This window comes from Benincasa hispida, chromosome 10, assembly GCF_027475165.1.
Source record: "Benincasa hispida cultivar pf3 chromosome 10, pf3_genome.v1.1, whole genome shotgun sequence".
Classification (NCBI taxonomy): Eukaryota; Viridiplantae; Streptophyta; class Magnoliopsida; order Cucurbitales; family Cucurbitaceae; genus Benincasa; species Benincasa hispida.
The window spans coordinates 8,081,979-8,109,215 of NC_143487.1; the positions used below are offsets into that span (position 1 = coordinate 8,081,979).

At 33.3% G+C, this 27,237-nt stretch overlaps 1 pseudogene; it reads left to right on the plus strand.

Annotated features, from left to right (window-relative positions):
- LOC150033087 (peroxidase 2-like) overlaps positions 1–19,241 on the plus strand; it is a 32,177-nt pseudogene extending 12,936 nt beyond the window's left edge.
- Positions 19,242–27,237: the final 7,996 nt, after the last annotated feature.

Sequence of the window (27,237 nt, forward strand, 5' to 3'; positions counted from 1 at the left end):
TATTAATCTAACAATTAGAATCTGTGTGTTCTGTAAGGATGAAATTCTTAGACCCATACACAAGCATGTAGTTCCTCGTTCTCTACAGATACTTGAGGATGGTTTTAATGGCAGTCCAGTTATCTAATCCTGAATTCAACGAATATTTACTGACTATCCCCACTACATAGCAGATGTCAATTCTAATTAACATTGCATACATCAAGTTACCAACAACTGATGCATATGGGATCTGTCTCCTCTTCTCAACTTCTTAAGGTGTCTTAAGATATTGTTCCTTAGACAGCAATTTCATGCCTGAAAGGTAGCAAACCTCTCTTAGATTTCTGCATCGAATACTTGACAAGCATCTTGTCAATGTATAATGCCTGATAGAAGACCAACATTTTGTTCTTTTGATCCCTAAAGATCTGAATGCTTAGAACAAACAGTGCCTTTCTTAAATCTTTCATTTGAAATTGGGTTGTTAGCAATTTTTTAATTTCAGTTAGTAGACCTACATCATTCCCAGTGAGTAGGATATCATCTACGTACAACACTAAGAAAGCTACTGAATTGATGATGATTTTCTTGTAAACACAAAGCTCATCAACATTTTGATCAAAGCCATAAGATTTTATCGTAGTATCAAATCTTATTTCCCAAGACCGAGAAGCCTGTTTCTATCCATAAATGGATCTATTAAGCTTACAAATCTTTTGCTCTTGACCTTGGGTTATGACTCCCTCAAGTTGGTGCATATAGATATGATGGAACACGAGACATACGCAATGGAAAAAGGACCTAATTACACTCTAATTACTTTTAATTAAAAGGAAAATAGCATGCACATTAAAACTAGGGTAATTTGAAACCTTACTTTTGAAGCTCCCGAAACTCGATTTTCCTCGCTGAATCACGACCCGAACTCTTCCAGACTATCACTAGAGCTAACCTACTATCCTCTAGACTTAGAACCGGGTTGTGGGACCCGATGGATGAAGAAACCCGAGAGAGAGAATGAGATGGAAAAGAAATGAAATTTCTTATAGTTTGGGTTTTCTTTTTTTTTTTTCACAGCCAAAATTTGAAAACTAATTTGGCAAAAATGGCAAAAGTTTTTCTCCAAATTAAAAGCCCAATTTTATAGAAAAAAGTCATGCAACATTTGCATGAAACAAAACCATAAAAATCCAACACCTAGAATTGATAACGGGCAGAAATACACATTATCATAGTGTGAAGTTCTTAAAAAATGTTAGATTGCGTTAATGAAATATGTTAATTTGCATCCATTAAGCATCAATTTCATAATATTATGGTCACATGCGTTCATTGCATTAGAACAGTTGATTTTTGTATTTTTGTGCAGAATATACATTGACGTAATACAAGAATTGTGATCATAGGAAATCATTAGTCGAGTGCAACTTCACCGCAAGACTTTGTGATGATTGTGCTCGCAAACATTCGCCCGAGAAGGATTGCCGCAACCTGGTCAGTGCAACTTGGTGGGCACATCTGGGGAAAAGGCTAATTAATCGCGATGGGACAGAAAGCTGATGACAGTCGAATCCGAATTAAGTTGATAGCTGATAACGATCACAAGTACATTCAACTTTTCGGTGACAAATATTCGGCGCAACAGTTAGGAATTAAAGCCGTCCGATCCATACAATCATGAGAGAGAAGCCACTGTTCACCTTAGATTTTCTATAAATACTAGAGGGATCCTTCAGAAAAAGGCTTCACGAGTTCACTATTCTTTATTCCACAAGTTCGCTCGCTCTTGTTCATAGTTTTCCTTCGTTTTAAGGCAGACGCGAGAGAGAAGGTTGTGTTGATAGATCGTTTCGGTAAGCTTAGGAGAGTACCAGAAGCTTCAAGGACAGAGAGAGGGCCGATGCCTGCGGAAGAGGGAACATCTTTAGAACCGAATAGAGATTACATTGTAAAAATCTCTGTCAGCAAGGAATTGCTACTAGGCTCTCTACCTTTAACTTCCATTGTCATTTTGTAATGCACTCATTTATCGAAATGGAATCTATTTCTCTATATCTGTTCACTCTCTGTTATTTACGCATGAATAGCTAAATTAGTTGAATGGGTTGAGAAGCATCTAGCTAGCACAGCTAGGGAATCTTCATGCTATTCGATTATCTTGGAATATGTATGCTTCATTCGTCCATTAGAGATACTCGGGAGGGTAGTTTAAGGACAAGATCTAGAGTTGGGAAGATTAGTTTAGAATCTAGGCTTGGGAGAGTCAGATTAGAAAGCATAATCAAGAGATAGGAGCTTAGGAATGAGCACTATTTATTATCAACGCATCGCATGCATCCTAGAGATAGGATATGATTGCATGCGGCCACCTTGCATTTATGCATCTTGCATCATCGCATAGGACAAGAGTAGAGACTTAGGGATAAGCTCTATGGACACTTTTGCATTCAATACATGCGTCTTAGACTTAGGAGCATCGCATTTTCGTTGGAAAATGACTTGTTGTGCATGGGAGAAGCATGATCGCATAGTTTGACGCATTCTCAAATAATGCTAGCTAAAGATCTTCTTAACCCGTTCATCGCATACTCAGTGCATCTATCACACAACTGACTTTTCTCAAATTCGTTGCGTTTTGTTTATTTTCTTCATTAACGCAATCAACAACAAACCAACAAATTATTTATTTGGCCACTGCAAAGTTTTCATAAAAATTACCAACGCAATCTATTTTCACAAGTCCCTGTGTTCGACCCTGAACTTACCAGGAAACTTAGTGGAATTTACACTTGGATTCTGCTGAGGAAACTTGAGTGCACAATGCAATTTTATCAACGCATATCATCCACATTTTCACTTCATAAAATTAAGCATCAAGTTTTTAGAGCATTTGTCGGGGACTTCGGCAAAATAAAGTGCTAATGATAATTTTTTTGATTTCTTTGCAGACTCTCAATCTCTGGCGAATTACGACCCAGAGATTGAGAGGATCTTTAGAAGGAGATTGAGAGACTGCCAACAACAACCACAATCAGATAAAGAAGAGATGGCAGAGCAGCCTGAAAACGGAGCACCAAATGATAACAATGTCATGGTGAATCCAATCCTGTTGGCAAACAATCATAATAGACCCACAGGGACTATGCATCGCCAAACCTCTATGATTTCTCTCCAAGAATCACGAGGCCTGCCCTCGACGGAAGCATATTCGAAATGAAGTTGGTGATGCAACAGATCATCCAAATTGCAGGACAATTCGGAGGAAGGCGTGGCGAGGACCCGCACGCCGACCTCCGAAGTTTTATTGAAATCTGCAATACTTTTGTGTTCACAAACATCTCTGCCGAAGAAGTCCAACTAACTTTGTTCCCATTTTCTCTTTGTGATCAGGCTAGAAAATGGGCGTATTCTCTCAAGCCGGGACAGATCACTTCTTGGGAATAGGTCGTAGAGAAGTTTATGAAGAAATACTTTCCACCTACTGAGAATGCCAGATGAAGGAAATTGAATACAAATTTTGGACAAGACATGGACGAATCGTTCAGCGATGCCTGGGCGAGGTTTAAGAGGTTGGTCCGGGACTGTCCACATAATGGGTTATAAGATTGCTTGCTGATGGAAATTTTTTATCATGGTTTGAATCCCGCTTTGCAGACAGCTACCAATGTGACAGTTGCTGGTGGTCTGCTTGATAAAACGTATGACGAGGCGAAGAATATCTTGGATCGCATCTCTAAAAACTATGAAGATTGGAGAGAGAGTGACCAGAGATTGAGACTCAAAGACAATGACACAAGTAATGGTGCTATTGCTTCACTACAAAACCAGATGACCGCAATGATGAACTTAATACAAGGAATTGCGATCAGCAGCCCAACATCGCAAAATAGGCAAATCAACGCAATCAGTTAAAACACCGCAAGGTGTGCGACTTGCGGTGATGGGCATACGATGGAAGATTGCCCCCCAAAATCCACAATCTGTTTACTTTGTAAAGAATAACCCCCTTTTCGAACACCTACAACCCAGGGTGGAGAAACCACCCCAATTTTCTCACTAACTTTACTTAAAGGGCAAAATAGTCATTTTGTCAAATTCAAACTTTGACCAAAAAGTCAACATTTTGACTTTTTATGATTTTTTCTGTGTTGACTAATTTTGACCTCCTGAGCATAAACATTCATTTTCTCGAAATTCAAACTACGTTTGAATATAAGGTCGGTCGAAGTTTAACTTTTCAAAGTCAAAAGTCAACTCTTTGACTTTTTACATCTTTAACCATTTCCATTATTTCTAAGCTTCCAAATACGAACGTATTCATATTCTTGATATTTAAATCACATTTAAACATTTAAACTGTATCTCTAAACTGAAAAATCGACCACTATATCACATATATTTGTCGGTTTCTCTCTCTTCACCTAATTCGAACAATTCGAATTATTCTATCATATTGTTCTAAGTTTATTCCATATGAGCTAGTAAGGGAATCTAATGGATCATAGATCATGGGCTCCAACGATCCGAGATTAGCTGGCTAAACTCTTTAGACGGAGCTAGTCAACATTCGTTAACTAACGGGTCATTCCACTATAGTCCCGTAATTGCACTCCCTTCACTATAGACATATTTGTATCCATTTTATATAACCATGATTAGTAAGCTAATCCTTCACACGTTTTTCGTAATCTTGGCTGGGTCATAAAAATCGTTTTACCCCCAAGACTACATCTTGTTCCTTAAGTTCCACTGATCCTCTATGAACAATTGGCTTAAGGTCCAACCTATAAACCGAACCCCTCTCAGGCCAAGGAGATGGTGGGGCCCTTTGTTCAAGACCTAGATTCAGTACTAAAGGGAACAACCTATCAATTATCCCTATAACGGGTAGGAGTGAATTCCGTCTTGCACCCTATGTTCTCAGCTATCCACTTGATCTTACCCTTGAAATGGGAGGCTTATTGGGCCAGCGATAATGAGCTGCCCTCACCTATGCCACTCTAAGGATAATTCCGAGTGAACAAGAGTTTATAGTTAGCTCAGGATTAAGATTAAGCTACCTAGGTCACCAATTAACGAAATACTCAGTTTTATACATTAAACGACATTTAGAACGTAAAAAGTGACTATTTCATGGTTTAGTCTTATACAAACTTATTGCATAGGATGCCCCCACTCACATATCTCTATCTGAACGATTTAGGATCACATCGTTTGTTCTAACTACAAAGTGGGCCGCATCCATAGTTTCCTCAGAATAAGGCGCCCAACCTCATTCATATACTGTAGACCATTTTGACTATATATTTGAACTTGATCCACATTTATGTCACTACATAAAGTTCAAACTACATTAAATAGCCTCAGGACCTTAGTTTATTGGATTAAAGATTACAATTTCAATAACAAATTTATCGAAAAACAAAACAGAATATGTTTATTAATTTACAAACTACGAGTTTTAGGACATAAAATCCAACAAACTCCCACTTGGACTAAAACTCCTAGTAGAGTATGACATTGTTGAACTTAAGTGAGAAACATATGAGTACAATAAACATATGAATATAATAAACTAGGGCATATACCCAAAAGTTCTCCCACTTGTCCTAGTTTACAAACTTCGTAGACCTAGACTCTGTAGGTGACCTTCAAACACTTTAGCCATAATATATCTGGGTTACTATTACATCTCCATGATGTACTATCTCCCGGATCAGATGGTATTTGCGCTCAATATGCTTGTCGTGCTTGTGGCTTCTTGGTTCTCTTGAATTTGCAACTACCTAGACAACATTTTGTCTATATAAGTTGCTTGAGACATGGCTAGTGTTCTGTTCTTGCAGTTTCGAATAATTTGAATCTCGAGAACCGCATTTCCTAAATCTTTCATTTGAAACTATGTTGCTAGCCATTTCTTAATGTCAGTTAGGTAACCTACTTCATTCCCAATGAGTAAAATATCGTCAACATATAAAACTAAGAACAATATAGTAGAATTGATGATCTTCTTGTAAGCACAAGGCTCGTCAACATTCTGTACAAAGCCATAAGATTTGATCCCAGTATTAAATCTTATATTCCAAGATCTAGAAGCTTGTTTCAACCCATAAATTGATTTTTGGAGCTTACAAACCTTTTGTTTATGACCCTATGCAATAAACCCCTCTGGTTAAGCCATATAGATACTCTCCTCAAGATCGCGATTTAAAAAGGTTGTCTTGACATCCATCTGCCGAATTTCATAGTCATAAAAAGTGGCAATAGATAAGAGTATTCTAATCGACTTAAGCATGGAAACGGGAGAGAAAATTTCTTAATAGTCCACTCCTTCTCTCTTGGTATAACCCTTTGCCATATATCGAGCCTTAAAAGTCTGTACTTTACTGGCTTGGTCTCATTTTCTCTTATAGATCCACTTACAACCAATTGGTTTTACATCATTTGGTTGATCTTCAAGTTTCCAGACAGAATTGAAGTACATAGACTCCATTTCAAGGTCCATAGCTTCGACCCACTGATCACAGTCCACATCTTTCATCACCTGTTTATAGGTTGATGGATCATCTATGTCATCATCAGTATGAACAACCCTATCTGTAGATGAACAACCCTCCCACTACATCGAGGCATTCTCAACTCTTAAGAAAGACGTGACTGACCAAATGTACTAGTTTTATCTACTACTTTAGTAGATGAACTAGTTCTATCTATAGCGTCTTTGGAAATTTCATTCAATACTAGTCTACTGCGAGATTGATGACTTCTTATGTGGTTTTCCTCTAAGAATGTGGCATTTATCGATACAAATACCTTATTTTCTTGAGGATCGTAAAATAGACCACCTTTTGTTTCTTTTGGATAACTTACAAATTGGCATAGTTTTGAACGACGTTCCAATTTTTTAGGATTTTGCACCAACACGTGTGTCGGGCATCCCCAAATCCTATAGCGACGTAAACTGCCTTTACGCCCTTTCCATAGCTCATAAGGTGTTTCTAAAACACTTTTAGAGGAAACTTTATTCAAAATATTGACAGTAGTCTCTAATGCATGTCCCCAAAAGGAATCAAGTAACTTAGCAAAGCTCATCATTGAGCGAACCAAGTACAACAAGGTTCTATTTCTTCTTTCAGATACACCGTTCTATTGTGGCATATTAGGTGCAGAGAGTTGTGACTTGATTCCATGTTCTATCATATAGTCCTAGAATATTAAGTCCATGTACTCCTCACCTCGATCTGATCGTAGTGTCTTAATTGTTTCACCTAACTGGTTCTCAACCTCAGCCTTATATTCTTTGAACTTTTCAAAAGAATCAGACTTGTGATGTATTAGGTAAATATGACCATACCTTGAATAATCATCAATAAAACTGATGAAATATTCGTACCCACCTTGAGCTTTAACATTCATCGATCCATAGAGGTCTGAATGTACGAGCTCTAAGGGTATTGTGTCTCTGAGACCTTTTTCCAGTAAAAGATCTCTTAGTCATTTTTCCCTCAAGATAAGACTCACATAGAGGTAAAGAATTGTCTTCTAACTGATTTAGGAGATCATTCTTAACCAATCTCTCAATCCTTTTGAGATTTATGTGGCCAAGTCTTAAGTGCCATAGATAGGCATTAAAAGAAAGTTTTTGTCTTTTATTTTGAGTTTCGGCTGTTCTAAACATCTCAATATTTAAGACAAATTTTCCTTTAGTTAGTCTTAACTTATATAGATTGTTTTCAAGTATAGCAGAACAAATTTGAATACCTTTTCTGAAAATGAATGCTTCATTAACTTTAAAAGATATTTTATACATTTTTTCCAATATACATGTGATAAATATTAAATTCCGTCTCATTTAGAAGCATACAAAACATCTTTAAGTATGATATATCTATCGTTGAAAAACAACTTCAAGTCTCCCACTGCTTCGGCCGAGACAACCTCTCCTGTTCCAACCTTGAGGGTGATCTCGCCTTCTTCAAGCTTTTTTTCAGGAACTAGTTTCCTGAAAAGAGAAACAAATATGATTATTGGCTCCTGAATCCAATATCCAGGTTGAGGTATTATACTCCCCTAAACATGTTTCAGCAACTAGTAAATCATATTTACCTTATGCTTCTTTCGAGGCAACGGCCTGAGGACATTCCTTAGTTAAGACAAATCTCAGGTCATCTATTACTAGTGTTGAATTCCGTTTTGTTTTCCATGTTGAGTAGTTGTTGCCGTTAAGTTTTTCAAAAGCTAATAGTTGAACTAAAGAGCTAGTCATGTGGACAGGGGAATCATATCCTTTTTAGTAAAAAAACATTAATCTTTTAAATCCAATCAAGTGTAGCAAAAAAACTAATAATGTACCTTTCATTATTATATTTTCAACGATATTTCAATGGTTTAGAATAACCTCCATCGAGGGGTGATCGACTATTCCTCCGTTGAACCAAGACTATCTTGACTAGGTACTATCACCAGAATAACTCAGATTCCTATAGCAGCTCAGTTATCACTACTTTGGTCAAGAATTTACTAACACTTAGTAATTCTCGTAAGTATGACCTTCCATTTTCATACCTCAAAGATCAAAATCATTATGCTCCCGAAGTTGAAAAGACAAGAATGAAAACGAACCTGAGAAACCCTATCAATTTCTAGAGTTTGCGGAGTTCCAAATCCTATAATACAGCCCTCCGATTGATAAGGTCGCTCCATAACAGACATGCAGGCGCATTATAGGAATCTCACGGTGCGACCTAATGGAAAAGACTGTAAGATGTGTTGACACACTTTTTTCTCCTACTTACTATGAACAATTTCCCCTCTTCATCTTGGTATTGACTCATGCAAACACTCTCCGAATGAAGTCCGATCCCAGGGCGGCCCAAAGCCAAGCATGAATCTCACGGTGTGAACTCTTAAGGACGCTAGAGCTAAAAGTACATTACTTCTCTCCAACTGAAGTGTTCTAGACGGTTAGGGTATAAAATACTTAGCGACACATTTCAGCGTTCTGTGAACCGGATACTTCTCTCCAGCTGAAGTCTAGGTGACTCATCCGAGTATAACTTTTATACTGGATTTTTAACCTACGATGTCTAGGTGATGAACAAATTTTATTACCTCACACTGCTCACGCATGCTCATAGAACCGGTTTAACCTAACTCAGACGCCGACTCGATCTCCAGGTAGTAGGTGTTTCATGAACCGTCAACTTAAAAACCTTCAACCTTACTCATCTTATCTTACTTTTTGCCAAAATCTTGCTGGGTGAGTTTTCTTGTAACTTCGGTTTACAAGATATCGACCTATTTTCTATGAAAATTGGGATTGCTCGATGGTTAACCCAAAACGAGCATGCATTTTATCCTTGTTATAGATTTTAGAAGTCCAGGTTATTTTATAACAATTATAAAATAAATTATAACAATTATAACCCTAGAGCATTCATCATAACATGCTTCCTTCAATCAAACATGCTTTAATATAACACTAATATTAAAACTAAGCATGCATAGTATATATTTTATAACACTTATAACATATAACAAATGCATGTCACATACTTTTCCTATGATGGGGTTCTAAAACTATATGACATACTATATGCAGACATAATCAAACAATATTATACATCACATGCATAATAGGTAAACAACACTAAAGTAGATCGATCTTGGCATTAAAAACAAACAGAGTTTAAATACATCACATGCATAATAACTAATTTATTGTACAAAATAGCAACCAGCTTCCTGAAACCGGATTCAAACACTTTGAATCATCTAGAATTGCTAAGAAACCACTCGAATCGGCCCAAAAACACCAAAAACCAAGTTGAACCGGTCAAACCGGCTCAACCAGGTCAAATAAAACGGTCCAGACCGTCTGGACCGGCTAGTCAACATGCGCAGGCGTAGTCAACGGAGGCGCGGGGCGGGTCGGGTCGACGGAAATTGCGGGTACTCGGGCACGAGCACGCGGGCGGCGAACTGGGTCGACACATAATGCGTGGGTTGTGAGAGGAGCGGGCGGGCGTGCTAGTCGAATCCGGGCAGGACAGGCTTGTGATCCAGGCACGCATGCAAGACATCCGGATCGGAGCCTTCTCTCGGGTCGGGTCTGGAGACTAATTCGGGTCTGTGAGCCAAAATCTTCAATTTTGCTGCTGTCCTCTCTCTCGGAATCAAGCAATTACAGCCTAATTTGAACTCTAATGACTAAAACAAATTTACAGACCCTTTTTCACACATTAATGCTCATAAACATGTGAGCAATTATAAATTTCCACAAGAAATTTAAAGAAAAACAATGCCAAAATCATAATAAATCCACTTTAGTCCATATTTCATTCAACCTTTGAATAGAAAGGAAAAAAACACCACCAAAAGTAATTGAGCATAATTAAAGCATGCTTTGATACCACATAATGGAACACGAGATATATGCAGTGGAAAAAGAACCTAATTACACTCTAATTGCTTTTAATTAAAAGGAAAATAGCATGCACATTAAAACTAGGGTAATTTGAAACCTTACCTTTGAAGCTCCCGAAAGTCGCTTTTCCTCGTTGAATCTTGACTCGAACTCTTCCGATCCACCACTAGAGCTGACCTACTATGCTCTGGATTCAGAATCGGGTTTTGGGACCCGATGGATGAAGAAACCCGAGAGAGAGAATGAGATGGAAAAGAAATGGAATTTCTTTTGGTTTGGGTTTTCTTTTTTTTTTTTCCACAAAATTTGAAAACTAATTTGGCAAAAAATGGCAAAAGTTTTTTCTCCAAATTGAAAGCCCAATTTTATAGAAAAAAGCGATGCAACATTTGCATGAAACAAAACCATAAAAATCCAACACCTAAAATCCACTACCTAAGTGAGCTTAATGTCTCTACTATAAGCCAACAGCTAGTCCACTCTTTTGTTAGTGGAATTATCCAACAAAAGTTTGGATTTTCCCACTAACTTTAGTCAAAGGGCAAAATAGTCATTTATTCAAAGTCAAACTTTGATCAAAAAGTCAACATTGACTTTTTATGATTTTTTCCATGTTGACTAATTTTGACCTCTCGAGCATGAATCCGCATTCATTTTCTCAAAACTCTTTGACTTTTTACATCTTTGACCATTTCCATTATTTCTAAGCTTCTAAATATGAACGTATTCATATTCTTGATATTTAAATCACATTTAAACATTAAAACTGTATCTCTAAACTGAAAAATCGACCACTATATCACATATACTTGTCGGTTTCTCTCTCTTCACCTAATTCGAACAATTCAAATTATTCTATCATACTGTTCTAAGTTTATTCCATATGAGCTAGTAGGAGAACCTAATGGACCTATAGATCATGGGCTCCAACGATCTGAGATTAACTGGCTAAACTCTTTAGACGGAGCTAATCAACATTCGTTAACTAACGGGTCATTCCACTATAGTCTTGTAGTTGCACTCCCCTCATTATAGATATATTTGTGTCCATGTGATATAACCATGATTAGTAAGCTAATCCTTCACAAGTTGTTCGTAACTCCTTCTTGTCAATTTGAACACTTCAAACTGATCCAAAAACTAATTCTCAACTTGAATCCATTGAGCTACCAAGGGGACCTTATGGACCTATGGCTTGAAGCTCCAACGGTACGTGAATAGCTGACTAAACTCTTTAGCCACGAGATCCACCATCCATTAACTGCCAGACATTCCACTAAAGACCAACACTTGTACTCTTCTCACCACAGATATATTTCTGTGTCCATCGGATAAAACCAATCAACAGTACGATAACTCTTCACAGATGCTCGTAAGTACAACTCGACCAATTTACCATTTTGCCCCGGTAGTTATATCTAATTCCTTAAGTACCACTGATCCCTCTAATGAATAATACAACATAGTCCTACTATGTATTGACACCTCCTTGGCCATGAGAAGGTGTGTGGTGCCACATCGTTCAAGCCCCAGAATCAGCCCTTAAAGGAGCAATCTATCTACTTACCCCTGCCTCGAGGAAGGAATGAATTCCATCTTGTGTAGTTGAGTTCCCAGCTCCCAAATCAGATGAATCCCCAAAGTGGTAGGTTTGAATCAACGATCTGGCTACTCACACCCATGCAAATCAAAGGATCGCCCTCAAAGGCAGGAGTTCCTAACTCACTCAAGATTGAGGTCATGTTACCTATGGTCATCCTAGTGAAATGAAGTCTTTGTCATGAATGACGTTACATAATGAGACTATAACACTTCATGGTTCGATCTTATACAAACGTTTTTGTATAGGACACCCCTGCTCGCATATCTCCACATGAATGATCAGGATCAGGCCATCTATAGTAAGCCACAACACTTGTAACTATTCTACAAAGCGGGCCGCATACGTAGCATTACCAAGATAAGGCTTCCCTCATATTTCTATATACTATAGACCATTTTGGTTATCACTTAAGACATAGTCCACCTGTATGTCTGTACATATATGCTTAAGTTACAACGACAATAAGGGATCTTAGTTTATTGGTTTGTGGTAAAGCAATTAAAACATCCAATGTTCTATAGACAATAGTGAAGAAAAATATCATATATTATTACATCACAATCGTTTGTTCAATACAATGTTTACAAACTACAGAACCCAACGAGAGTTAGGGCATCAACCCCAACACCAACACGCATTGTCATCTCACCAGTGAAGGAACCATTGAAGGTACCATTGAAGGTCCTTGAGTGGAAGCATAAATTTGAAATACGAATGACTTGTGAAGGAAGCATAGAAGGTCCTTGAGCAGAAGCATGTGATCAGACCAAATACCCAAAATTTACAGATCATAAATTTTATAGCAAGAACATACAGATTATGCATTTAAAAGAAAGTTGCAGCATGCTTTAAAACATGGATTACAAAACAGTAATTAAGTTTAAGAGATCCTACCATTAAAGAACTCTTCTTCATGAGATTCTTTCTAAAAAAATTTGTCACGAACAATCTCGAACCCTCCAACCATTTATAAGAACACCACCACGAAAGATTCCTCTATATTGTCTGGATGAGAATCCAGGAGTTTTGTGGGCTCTAACTATTTTGGAAAAGAGGGATTTTGAGAGTGTTGAGAGGAAGAGATGGTTTTCAAATTTTTCTTACAAAACTTTTTTGTGTATCACTCACTTGTTAAAACCACACTAGAAAGAAGAAGAACTTCTCTTTTCTTCCCTACTACTACGTTTTTAGAGAGGAAATAGGGGCAGGGAGTTACAACTCCCTCCCAAAATAATTTTTTTTTAAAAAAAATAAAATAAAATAAATTATTTCATAAATCAATTTAATATATATTTATATGATAACTACCTTATCATATATATATATATTAAACTATATGTTATATCAAATATAACACATAACCTATAAATTCTATATTGTATCAAATCCAATATAACTTATAGTTTCTATTTTCTCACCAATGACATTTAATATAAATCTTATTTATATTAAATTAAATTATATGAATCAAATTCATATGACTAATATTTGAATCATATTCAAATATTTATTTCCTCTGAAATAAACTTTATATTATAATGTATTAAAATACATTATAGTAATTGTATCATATATAGTTAATTCCCTCAATTAATTTGAACAATTCATATTAATCCAAAAATTGATTCTCATTAATTTCCGTTGAGCTACAGAGGGGACCCCATGGACCTATAGCTTGAAGCTCCAAGAGTACGTAAATAATTAATTAAACTTCTTTAATTAAATTATTCACCATCCGTTAACTATTGGGCACTCCACTAAGGACCGATAACTGCACTCTTCACACTACATATATATTTCTATGTCCATTGAATATAACCAATCAACAGTATGATGACCCTTCACAAATTGCTCGTAAGTACAACTGGGCCAAATTATTGTTTTTCCCCTATAGTTACATTTAACTCCTTAAGTACCACTGATCTCTCTATTTAAAAATAAATCATAGTCCAACTATGACTAAACCCCTCTCGGGCCAAGAGAGGGTGTGGCGCCACATTGTTCAAGCCCTGAAATCAGTCTTTAAGGGAGCAATTTATCTACTTGCCCCAATATTAGAGGAATGAGTGAATTCCTTCTTGTGTAGTTGTGTTTCTAGCTCCTCAATTAGACGAATCCCCAAAATAGTAGGCTTGTTGAGTCAGCGATCTGACCACTTTCATCCATATAAATCAAAGGACTGGCTTCATAGGCAGGAGTTCATAACTCACTCAGGATTCAATAATTGTAACGTCTACAAAGTGAGCCATACTCGTAGTGTCACCAAAATAAGGTATCCAACCTTATCCATCTACTACAAACCATTTAAGTTATCACTTAAACATGATCCACCTGTATGTCTCTACACATGTTCTAGCTACAAAGATAACCTTTGGATGTTAGTTTATTGGTTTGTGGTTAATGCAACTAATTTTTGAAACAAAACATCACATATTTTATTACATAAATAAAATGTTTATACATTACAGTTATAAACTATAGGACCATACGAGATTTAGGTTATCAACCCAAACAACGTTGACCCTTCACAAATTGCTCATAAGTATAAGTGGGCCAAAATTACTATTTTGCCTCTATAGTTACATTTAACTCCTTAAGTACCATTGATCCTTCTAATAAACAATAAGTCATAGTCTAACTATGACTAAACATCTCTCGGGCCAAGAGAGGCTGTGGCGGTATATTTTCAAGCCTTGAAATCAGCCCTTGAGGGAGAAATTTCTCTACCTTCTTTAACTATAGAGAATGAGTGAATTCCTTTTTGTGAAGCTGCGTTCCCAGCTCTTGAATTAGACGAATCCCCAAAATGAAAGGCATATTGAGTTAGGTATACAAGCCACTCTCACTTATGCAAATTAAAGGACCGCCTTCATATGTAGAAGTTCATAACTCACATAGGATTCAAGTTAAACCAGTTATGATCATCTTGATGAAATGTAAATCTCTTCTATCAACGGTGTTATATAGCGAGACTATTCATTTCGTGGTCCGAACTTATACAAACTCTTTGTATATAACACCCCCGCTCATATATTTCTACATGAATGATCAGGATCAGATCATTTATATCACTTTACAATAATTGTCACAACTATAAAGCAGGTCATGTTCGTAGTGTCACCAGGATAAGGTACCCAGTCTTATCCATCTACTACATACCATTTAGGTTATCTCTTAAACATGATCCACCTATATGTCTCCAAATACATGTTTAAGATACAAAAGATAACCTTGGATCTTAGTTTATTTGTTTTGTGGGTTAATGCTACTAATATAAAATAAAATACCTTTTTATTTTATTAGGTAAATAAATTGTCTGTACATTATAATTACAAACTATAGGATCCACGAGATTTTAGGCATCAACCCCAACACCTTTCTACTACACTATTCTGTTGAGCGGTTATAGGGGAAGAGAACTCATGTTGAATACCTTTTAAATTACACAGGTTTTCAAATTGAGCATTTTTTAATTCTTTACCAGATCAATTTTGATCCTCACAATTTGTGCCTCTTGCTCTCTCTGAAGTTGGAGATATAACGTCCAATACACATGAAAGGTGTCTGATTTTTCTCTTATAAAGCGCACCCACGTAAATTGAGAAAAGTCATCAACGTACACAAAAACATATAGTTTTTTCCTATGCTTTCCACCTACATTGGCCCCATTAGATCCATGTGTAGTAATTCCAAACACTCGGTTGGTAGTACGAGCAAGAACTTTCTTATGAGCTACTCTGACTTGTCTTCCAGCCTGACGGTCACAACACACTACAACACCGTCTCCAGATAAGAAGGGTATTCTATGGATAGCATTTTCTGATACAACCCTCTTGATAGGGTGGGGACTAACATGTCCTACCACTTAAAGAGGAGCTTCACTGTTTCAAGTCGTGTAACAAACATCAAAGAAAATATTAAGAGACCAGAGATAACAATTATCAGAGGAGCGCATATCTATTATCATAGCCACGTTTCTTGCATTGGTCACAAGGCATTTTTCTTTGTAGAAATTTACTAAATGACCCAGATCATATAGTTAACTTATGCTGATGAAATTCACAGTCACGCCTTCAACAAGAATAACATTTTGAGATGATAGAAACGTGAACGTGTGTGGTGGATCCTACTAGATGATAGATGTGTCATTTCTTCTATCGTCAATTGGTAATTTTGAGATGGAAAACTACATGTTTATGGATGTCTAATATGGTATTAGAGCCTATGAGACTCAAACAAGCATCCAATAAAAAAATCTGACCCCCAAAAATGTTGAGCCTATATAGAGGTACCATTCTTGGAGGGGCAAATATACGAGAATACCATGTTGGGAAGATAATGAAATCTCAAACTCTTTATAAAGATAAATGAGTTACTCCCCTAAATGTCAATTGGTTAAAAGATAGAACCACATGTTTATCTAATAATGTGTCACTCTAAATTATTCTCGGACAAAAGTAACCATTACATGACAAATAAGTGATGTATTTTTTTTTATATTGCGTGGGTTAAACCATACTATATGAAACATCAAGTTGAATAGTGGATACTATAATATTTTGAATTTTTTATATGTAGTAAAATAAAACTATAAATTTTACATGAACGTAGTATAGACTATTCATTTCAAATACTGTTAATGGTAGATATCTTAATTTGTAATTGTTGAACTAAAACGAAGAAAGGGGGACGTGCTTGTGTATATAATTCAAGTCAAGCCGTCCAATTTTATAGTTTAGAAAATAAAAGAAAAATAGCATGTCTCCCACGAGCCTTATTGGATGGAGAATGGACATTGATTAATCAAAAGGTTCCAAGCTTGTTTTTGCCGATAATGCTTAATTGAGAAAATCTGAATTACTCATGGTTAAAGTTCTTCATTTTCCTAATGTTTCAAAAAAAAAAAGTTCATTTTCCTAAAATAATAATAATAATTCAGAAAGAGGGAACAAATGTTTCACTTTTATCTAATTTACCGAAAAATTAAAATTTCAAATGGAACTAAATAGCCAAATATCATGAAGGAAAGTTGAGAAGTACTTTTCAGTTAATTTAAAGTAGACTCCATTCGTCAATTGAATGCAAAAGAAAACAACAAAACAAGGAGAAGAGAGAGTGAAAACAAGAAAAAATAAATATATTGAATGGAGTATTAAATGCTTCAATTGTGTTATATTTTATTTAAGTGAAGACATTACAAGTAGTTATAGGTAAATAAAACATTAACTATACCACCAACGCACACTAACTCCTATCAACTCAAATATATATAGTAAAAAAAAAAAAAAGAAAGTTATTTTGATAGTTAAGGAAACTTTTTTCCATTTTGCTATATTTATGAATAAATTGATCATTTTATTATATATGAAAACAGTCTTTTATTATGCTAAATAAATAGTGTTAGGTGCTAATCAGATTTTGATTGTGCTAAATAAAAAGTTTTATCCTCCAAAATTGAATCATTCCTTCCCCATGTTCTGTGCAGTGTTCTTATAATTCCCAATAATTAAATGAAATGAAAGCTCATAGGGAAGAAAATTCAAATTAGGGGAAAATCCATGCAAATCTGAAATTCAAAGTGGCTTATTTTCAACGCTTAATTTGTTTTGTGGCACGTAACGAACTCAGCCTTCACCCCTTCACCGCCTTCCTCATGTCTATAAAAGGATGTGCCTCTATACTTTCCTTTGATATTGTGTGTTTGTTTGATAGTTGGGTCTGTGAGTTCTCAGCTTAGCCATACGTTCTATGATATCACATGTCCCAATGTATCAGGTATTGTTCGTGGTGTTGTGGAGCAAGCTCTTCAAAGTGACGATAGAGCTAGTGCCAAGCTCATCCGCCTCCATTTCCTTGATTGTTTCGTCGACGTAAGTTGCTCCATGCTCAATTTCTTTAGAACTTAAATTGATGAGTTATGATAATATGTTTGATTATCTAAGATAATTATATTACGTATATTTGAAGGGTTATGATGGGTCAGTGTTGTTAGAGGACCAAGATGGTATAGTGAGCGAGATCAGTGCACCTGCTAATGTAGGCATTACCGGTTTCAATTATTGTTGATGATATCAAAACTGCACTTGAGAATGTTTGTTTAGGCGTCGTCTCCTGTACTGATATTCTAGCCCTTTCTTCTCGAGAAGTTGTCACCTTGGTACCTAGCTACTCCAAATTAAAATATTAAAATTTTCATATATTATACACAAATTGAATTTAGCGTCAATACTACATATATCATCACAATTTTAAGTTGAAGTTATTAATAAATTAAATGAGAACACAAGCTAATTAAGCATGTATTATAGTATGATCTGTTGAATAATAATTGTACAAGCGAGAGGACCGGGTTGGACGGTTCAATTAGGTAGAAGAGGTAGTAGAACAGCAAATCTGGACGGAGACAAGGCAAGGCTCCCAAATCCTTTTAAGAGTCTCTCCCAACTTCAACAAAAGTTTAGGGAAATTGGTCTTGAGGATAATACTGATCTTGTTGCTCTATCAGGTGATCATATTCATACTATCTATGGTATGAAAATAAAACATCTGTCATGTGGTAAATTATGAATTAGACGATACTAAGATAAAACTTAATATTTTTCAGATGTGTATCACCTTTCTGTTTCAATTATTAACCTTCTTGTTTCTTAAATAATATAGTTTAAACACATATTATTTTATTTCTATCTTGAGTTAAATAAAAACGTGTCTGATGCATCTTAAGATGCACATCTTTGAGTTTGCCACTTGTCAAATTATGAATAGATAATTTGGTGGGATGTACAAAAATTTTAATTTAGCTTACAATTGATATATATTATGGTACACTTTGCAGGTGCACACACAATCAAGCGCTCAATATGCAGATTTTTTTTATGGATGACTAGACACTTCGAACCCGGACCCGACCCTAGACTCAAGGTATGCGGATCAACTACGGCAAAGTTTTCAACCAGCGCGAGACACATTTGTGAATCTGGGCCCGAGACGCCAAACACGTTTGACAGAAATTACTTCACAAATTTGCAGAACAACCAAGGGCTTTTAGGAAGTGACCAAGTTCCGTTCTCTACTAGCGGAGCTCCAACTATCAGTATTGTCAACAATTTCCCCAATAGTGAGAGTGTGTTCTTCAATGCCTTCATTCAGTCTATGATTAATAAGGGAAATCTCGACCATTTGATTGGGAGCGGTGGAGAAATCAGAAACAATTGTACAAGGCTCAATTAAATTGACCGCGTCATCATAATTATATAATGTATTCATTTCCTATGACTGTTACAACCCCGTTTGGTAACCATTTCATTTTTTTTGTTTTTAGTTTTTGAAAATTAAACCTATAAATACTATTTTTACCTTTAAATTTCTTCATTTGTTATCTATTTTTTACTAATGGTTTGAAAAATCAAGCAAAATTTTGTAACTAAAAATGTGGTTTTTAAAAACTTGTTTTTGTTTTTGGAATTTGGTTGAGAATCCAACCATTATACTTAAGAAAGATGCAAATCATTATATGAAATGGGGAGAAAGTGTGCTTAATTTTAAAAACTAAAAGCAGAAAATGAAATGGTTACCAAATGGGACATAAGTATATTATATATGTATATGTCGGGATTATATTATATTATATTATGTGGTCAAAGTTAGAATACTAAATAATTGTAAAATATGTGCCTATGAAGCATAGACATGGATATAGATATGAGATACAGATACGATTCGATACTGCGATAAGCCAATTTCTAAAAAACTAGGATATTGATACGTTGAAAATACGTTTTCTTTTCCTTAAAAAAAAAAATCTAGGATATAGATAAATTTAGCATAGAAGTTAATAACAATAGTACAAAATACAATTCAAACAGTGAAATATAATACAAATAATAACATCTAAGATGTTGAAGTAAAATAGTCAATAAAATGCAATAAAAAAGTGACTCGTATTGATCAGAGAAGAAAAAGAAAATTAAAGGTGGAAGTATGAAGATAAATGAAGGTCTTATTCGTTGAATTGTTGAAGATATTTAATTGGGTTATATTTTAGAGGACTTTGTGAGGAATCAAATATAAAGATGAAGATTAAGTGATAGGCTAGGGTTTGGTTTTTCATTTTGTTTTTCTTTTTCCTTTTCCTTTTAGTTTTAGATTCGGGTAGTGGGCTTTCTAAATAGGTTGCCTAATTTTAGTTGGGAATGATTAGATGAGTTGTTTATTTTTTTCTTTAAAAAACATAAACGTAAAAATAGATACATCAAATTGCGTGTCAATTACTTATCGATATTTGATATGTGTTTAATATGGATTTTGCGTGCGGGAGCCTAACTAGCTTGCACAAGCTACCATGGAGTATCGTTGTTTAGTTTTTGGAGAAGATAAATGTGATTTTATTGTGTTTCTATTTTCCTTTTTCATAATGTCTAATTATTATCACAAATCTCACCAAATTACTTTCGTATTTTAGCTTCTTGTTGCCTTCACTCAATTCCCTTTTTTAATTCATTCAAAATCGCAACATCTATCTCATAATTAACGTCTTTGGATAACAATTGTGTCTCAAAATCTTTTTGTTGGTTGGATGATTAACTGTCTCTTTTTTAGTTGAGGCAAAATTGGCCTCAAAGCTTGTGTAATTGTGTGATGGCTGGCATGTTCTTCTCAAACAAAAATTAATTAATCAATTAAATTAAATTAACATCTTATTTATATATACACATACATACAAATTTAATTTATTAGTTAGATATAAAATTGAGTAAATCTTGTTGGACACGAAATTCATAAATAGACTTATTATTACAAACAATTAAAAATTTAAGTACTTATCAACACCTGGAAGTAGAGACAAAATGAAAAAAAAAAAAAAAAAAGACTTCTTAAACATTTTTTTTAAGTTAATAGATCTAATTAACAAAACCATAAAAATTCATGGACTAAAACTTAAAAGCTAACACGGTTAATAAATATATAAAGGATATTTGTAATAGATAGAAGAATAAGAAAAAAAATCTAAAAATATAGTACCTCTTTAAAGTATTTACAAATATTTAAGTGTTGATAAGTTAGTTTTTAAATTTTTTCTAATTTCCAATTTTGTTCTCCCTTGTCTATTTCATGCCTTCTTCCCTCTCTCCGTTTTTTTCCTTTCCTTTTTGCCTTTTTTATTTTATTTTCTTTCTTTTATTTTTATTCATTTCTCCGATTTTTTTATTTTTTATTTCTCTGATTTTTTTTTAATTTTCTTTCATTTCTCAGTTTTTTTAATTTTCTTTCCTTTTTCTATTTTTTTTTTTATTATTTTCCTTCTTTTCTCAAGTTTTTGCTTCCATCTCCCCAATCTCCTCATCTCTCCAAACATTTCCCTCTCTCCCAAAGAATAACGAGATTGAGTTTCAAACCTAAGACTTAAAAGTGTCTAACTCATAAGTGACTTGACACCAACAAGATAATCATTAAGTTTGATTATTATACGAAACGTTAAATATAAATAGCAAACGAAAATGAATTTGAAAGAAACTACTTCTTTTAGTCCTTAAGTTTGCACCATTTTTAGAAACATTTATTAAAAGTTTGAAATAAGAAGCGATAATAGTTATTAAATTTCTAAAAAAAAAAAAAGAGAGAGAAATGAGAACGTTATCAAACAAGCCAATAGTTTTTTTTTCTTTTTATAGGACTTTAAGAGTATGAAGTCTATCAGTAGTATTATTGATAACATGTTATGAGTGATACTATGATGTCATGCTATCAATGAAAACTTTTATGCACAATCAAACAATCTTGATGAGTCATTTCATCTCAAATACTATATTACATGATACATAAATACTATCAATAATATCCTTTACATTGATAGCAATAGAAAGATTTCACTGATAGTAGCTATCAATGATATCCTTTATGACTATCAACGTAAAAGGATATCATTCTATACCTATATGCATCAATAACAACATACAAACATACTACATGTATCAACAATTAATCAAAAGACCCCGATTATTTACAAACAAGTATAACATGATATCAAATTCAAACAACAAAAAGCATCAAAACATTGCCATTGATAGAAACATATAAGCAACAGGCACTATTTGGCTATCATTGATAGAAACATATCAGTGATAGCAATGGATAGCCCATTTCTCAAATTGAAAGTTATAACTAATAGCAGCATCACAAATAACAGTTATCAATGATAGTAACTAATAGCACATTTCTCGAAATGAAAGTTATCACTGATAGTAGCTATCAGTGATATTCATCGATAGTAGCATCACTGCTAGCAATTGAAAAAAGGTATTAGTCATAGCAACAGATAGCACATCTCTTAAATTGAAAGTTATCATTGGTAGCAGTATCATTGATTATAGTTATTAGCGATAACAACTAATAGCACCATTCTGAAATTGAAAGTTATCAGTGATAGCAACTAATAGCACACTTCTCAAATCGAAAAGCTACCACTGATAGTAGCTATCAGTGATAGCCACTGATAGCACACTTCTCAAATTGAAAGCTATAGCCGATAGCAGCTATCAGTGAAGACCTTCAATTTGAAAAAAAATCGGGAAGCAGCATACAAAATAGTGGTTGGGTGTGGGTTTTTTGGTCTTTTACCATTTTTGTTCTGTATATACAATTATTTTATCCTTGTACTACATATTCTATTATTTTAGGCTTGAATTCCATTTATACAACTAGTCCATATATAAATCTAGTCCTTAAAATGACTTTTTGAGATATAAGTATTATGTATGCGGTTGGATATTTGAGCTACTAATTAATTCTACCTAGAGCTTTCTACACTAATAACTTAATTAAATAGGCCCAATTTCACTAATAGCCTAAAATTACTATTTTTTTTCCTCATGAATAGTCTAATGTGCTAGGATATTTCATAAAAATCTAGCCGAAATGTCATATCACCCCTGCATAATTCTAACAGTATTAAAAATATATGTATATATATATATATATATATATATGAAACGTTATATATGAAAATATTAGAAAACCGCGGCATATGAAAATATTAGAAAAACACCGCATATGGAAAATAAGGACATTCGAACTACTTGTAGTAAAATAATATAAATTTATAAAAATATGGCAAATTATAAAATACAGCATATAACGAAACAGCCAAAGTCATTATGCAATATAATAAATATACATTTTTTTTTTAATAATCATTAATTGCAATATATATATCATAATTAATGTTGCGTTTTTCATCTAATGGTTCTTATTTATTCGTGGACTAATATGGAATATATCCCTTCAATTTAGGAATATGTTATGGCAGTTAAATTTAGATATATATATATCCCTTAAACAGGTAATTTGATTTCTCATCGATATCTAATTATGTAAAATACAAAAAATTTAATAAGAGAGAATGTGCATAAGGTTCAACTTATCCCAAATTTATGTAAAAGTCTTATAGAATATAATTTAAGTTTAAGACATTTGTGAAATATTATTTGTGAATTAGGTTAAATCTCTAAAGTCTCGTTTGATAACCATTTTGTTTTCTTAAAATTAAGCTTATGGACACTACTTTCACATCCAAATTTCTTCCTTTGTTATTTATTTTTCACCCATGGTTTAAAAAACCAAGCCAAATTTTGAGAACTAAAAAAAAGTAGTTTTCAAAAGATTGTTTTGTTTTTAGAATTTGGCTAAGAATTTAACCATTATATTTAAGAAATATATAAATCATTATACGAAATGTGGATGAAATACATTTAATTTTCAAAAACAAAAATAAAAAATCAGGTGATTACCCAATGAAGCCTAAACCTTTCATCATTCTATTAGTATTAGCTTACCCATTTTTATATTATTTTAGAAATATAATAAATCAACATGCTATATGATCTAATACCCTGTTAGCATGTTATGTAAAAGTTTTTTTTAATTAATTTTTTTTTACAACATATCCCGTAAAAGTTAAAAGAATAATAAGTATATAACTCTAGAACTCAAAACTAGAAAATTCAAGCTCAATTTGATAATTATTTAAGTCCGATTTGGTAATTATTTTGGTTCTGTTTGGTAACCATTTAGTTTTATGTTTTGTTTTTTAAAATTAAATCTATGGACACTACTTCTACCTCCAAATTTCTTACTTTGTTATCTACTTTTCATAAATGGTTTAAAAAACCAAACCAGATTTTGAGAACGAAAAAAAAATAGTTTTCAAAAAGTTGTTTTGTTTTTAGAATTTGGTTAAGAATTCAATCAATGTACTTAAGAAATATGCAAATCATTATAAGAAAAGGGGATGAAAGACTTAATTTTCAAAAAAAAAAAAAAAAAAAAAAAAAAAAAAAAAAAAAAAAAAAAAACCAAATGGTTATTATACTTGTTTTTTGTTTTTGTTTTTGAAAATTAAGTCTATGGACACTACTTCCACCTCCAAATTTTTCTTTTATTATCTATTTTTCACTAGTGGTTTAAAAAATCAAACCAAATGTTGAGAACAAAAAAAGTAGTTTTCAAAAAGTTGTCTTTGTTTTTGGAATTTTGCTAAGAATTCAACCATTGTACTTAAAAAGATGCAAATTATTGTAAGAAATGTGGATGAAATAGACATAATTTTTAAAAATAAAAATTAAAAAAAAAAAAACAAATGGTTATCAAACAAGGCTTTCGTTTTCTATTTTTTTAAATTAAGTCTATTTTTTCTTAATTTTTTATCATGATTTTCATGTTTATTACCTAAAAGAGTTGAATTCTAGTCTAATTTCCAAAAACGAACCACATATTTTTTTAAACTATTTTTTTAGTTTTCAAAACTTGGTTTAGATTTTTTAAACATTAGTAGAAAATATACATAACAAAGCAATAAATTTAGAGGGAGGAAGAGATGTTTATAAGCTTATTTTTTAAACACAAAAAATTAAGTCAATAAACACTACTTCTACCTTCATATTTATTTCTTTATTATCTATATTGAAATGTCTTGAATTTGTTTGTTGGCACTTCGAATAACCAAGTACGAGGGTCTCGCTGCCCGGTCAACGAGCTGGGGTTTGTCCTCGAAACCTATCCAAAATTTGTATTTAGCATATTTATTTATTTATAATTATTTATGATTATGACCCTAGGGTTTAGAGTGTAGTGTGCTATATAAACTCTCTAACCCTAAAGACGTCGTTTGTGTATTCAGAAAACATTCTCTAATGATATTGTTCTTATTTGCTTTGTGGATGTAGCTAACACACCGTTAATGAATGTGTGTCGATTCTTTTACCTTCTTTTATATTCTTTAATTGTCATTTTCATAACAATCTAATTTTTACTGGCGGTTTAAAAAACCAACCCAAAATTTGAAAATTAAAAAAATAGCTTTAAAATTTATTTTTGTTTTTAAAGTTTGGCTAAACTCAACCATTGTATTTAAGAAAAATACAAATTATTTTAAGAAATAGAAGAACATGGATTTAATTTTCAAAAGTTAAAAATAAAAAACGAAAAACAAAATAGTTATCAAACATGACATAAATGGTTATCAAACATGACTTTGAATCGAATTGCTTAACTAAAAAGAGACCATTTAATAATAATTTTTAAAAAAGACTAAAAATTTTGTATACTAATTAAATAGAGACGGTGTGGTTATTTGGAAAAAAAAAAATTAATGCATAACAGACGACCAAAAACGTGGATGTTTTCGTATTCACATAATTATAAAACTCAAGTGTTCCTTTTTTTCTTTGTTGTAATCATTGTTTGACTTAGTCACAATATTTTAAATTTGGTTTAAAAAAATACATAAATGTTGAATAAGAAAAAGAATAATAAAAATGAATCATCAGGATAAACTGGTTATTTGAAAGAAGAATAAGTAAAAAGGATAAAATCATCTTAAAATAAGTGACGAGAACAGAGCATATATATGATTTTAAAAAAGAAGCAAAAATGAAGAAATCATAATAAATTTGAGGAACAAAATAAAGAATTGACCACATTATATGAATATATATATATATATATATATATATATATATATATGTAAATGGGATAATTGAAAACAAAGTAGCATTCCCACGTCATGTTGTGCTTAATTAATTAGCAAAATTGACAAAGCTAAGATGGTGAAGAGTCATATTCTGAATATAGACGGGTAGATCCAGAATTAAATGATGAATAAGTTGAGGTTTTAATTACATGTACCCAACTGTAATAAGATCCTAAGCAAATATGATGAATATATGGAATTTTATGTAGGTAACAAAGTTGGTAATGGCTTTGTCTTTGTCATTTTGAGAAGATGAGATAAATCACTTCCTTACAGCCATACACATATTCCCTTCCTATCTTCATAATCTTTTATCTAAAGTTTTGAACGATCAAATATGAAAATATAGATATCTAGTTTAAGATATATAAACATTTTTATTCTATTTATCTTTTGGACTTTATTTTTGGTTTAATCTATTTAGGATTTAAAAGAATGACTATTTATGAGCTTTTAACTTTTACTTGCATACATATTTATATATTTTATACTTTGTTGCTCTTCAAGATAATGAAATAATTTCTCTCCCTACTTCCAAGGATGAATATGATTCACAGTATAAGTGAACCACGTGAATTTGTGTGTCGATTTTCTTGTTTGATTTTTTGTTTGTCGATTATTTCTATCATAATAATTTCGATGTGGTATTTTGAAGGTTCTTAAAGATAAAAGCCTTTATTTGTTGTCAAAAAGGGAACCACATGTAAGCTATACCTTCAACCACAAAATAGTCTTCTTTCTTAAGAACGATTTACACAGATCTTTAGCTCATTTCTTTCACCTTCTTTTGCATGCGATCGAGAAAAAGGAGAAGAGAGATTTCTAGGGTTTAACTTTTGATGATGAAGATTGAATAAGTAGACATGTAAAATCAATAAAGTAGATGAAGAAGGAAAGAATGCAACCAGAATTAAAGTGGTTCAGCTTAATGCTTACATCCACCGTAAAATCTCTAAGGATTTCATTAGCTAGTTCTTCCAAACAAGATCATTATACAAAGATAAGTCTCTCTCCCTCTTGATATTTTTATTTTTAGTAAAAACTTCTTATTAATACACAGAAGAAAAATGAATCAGTTGTATCGATTGAAGTAACTAACTGTTTATTGTTGGTTTCAATCTTGTTAACTGTCTTCTTGTATCTTTAACAGATTTTGGTAAGAAGATGAGTTGGGAGTAGGAGGACATCTGACAAGTGAAT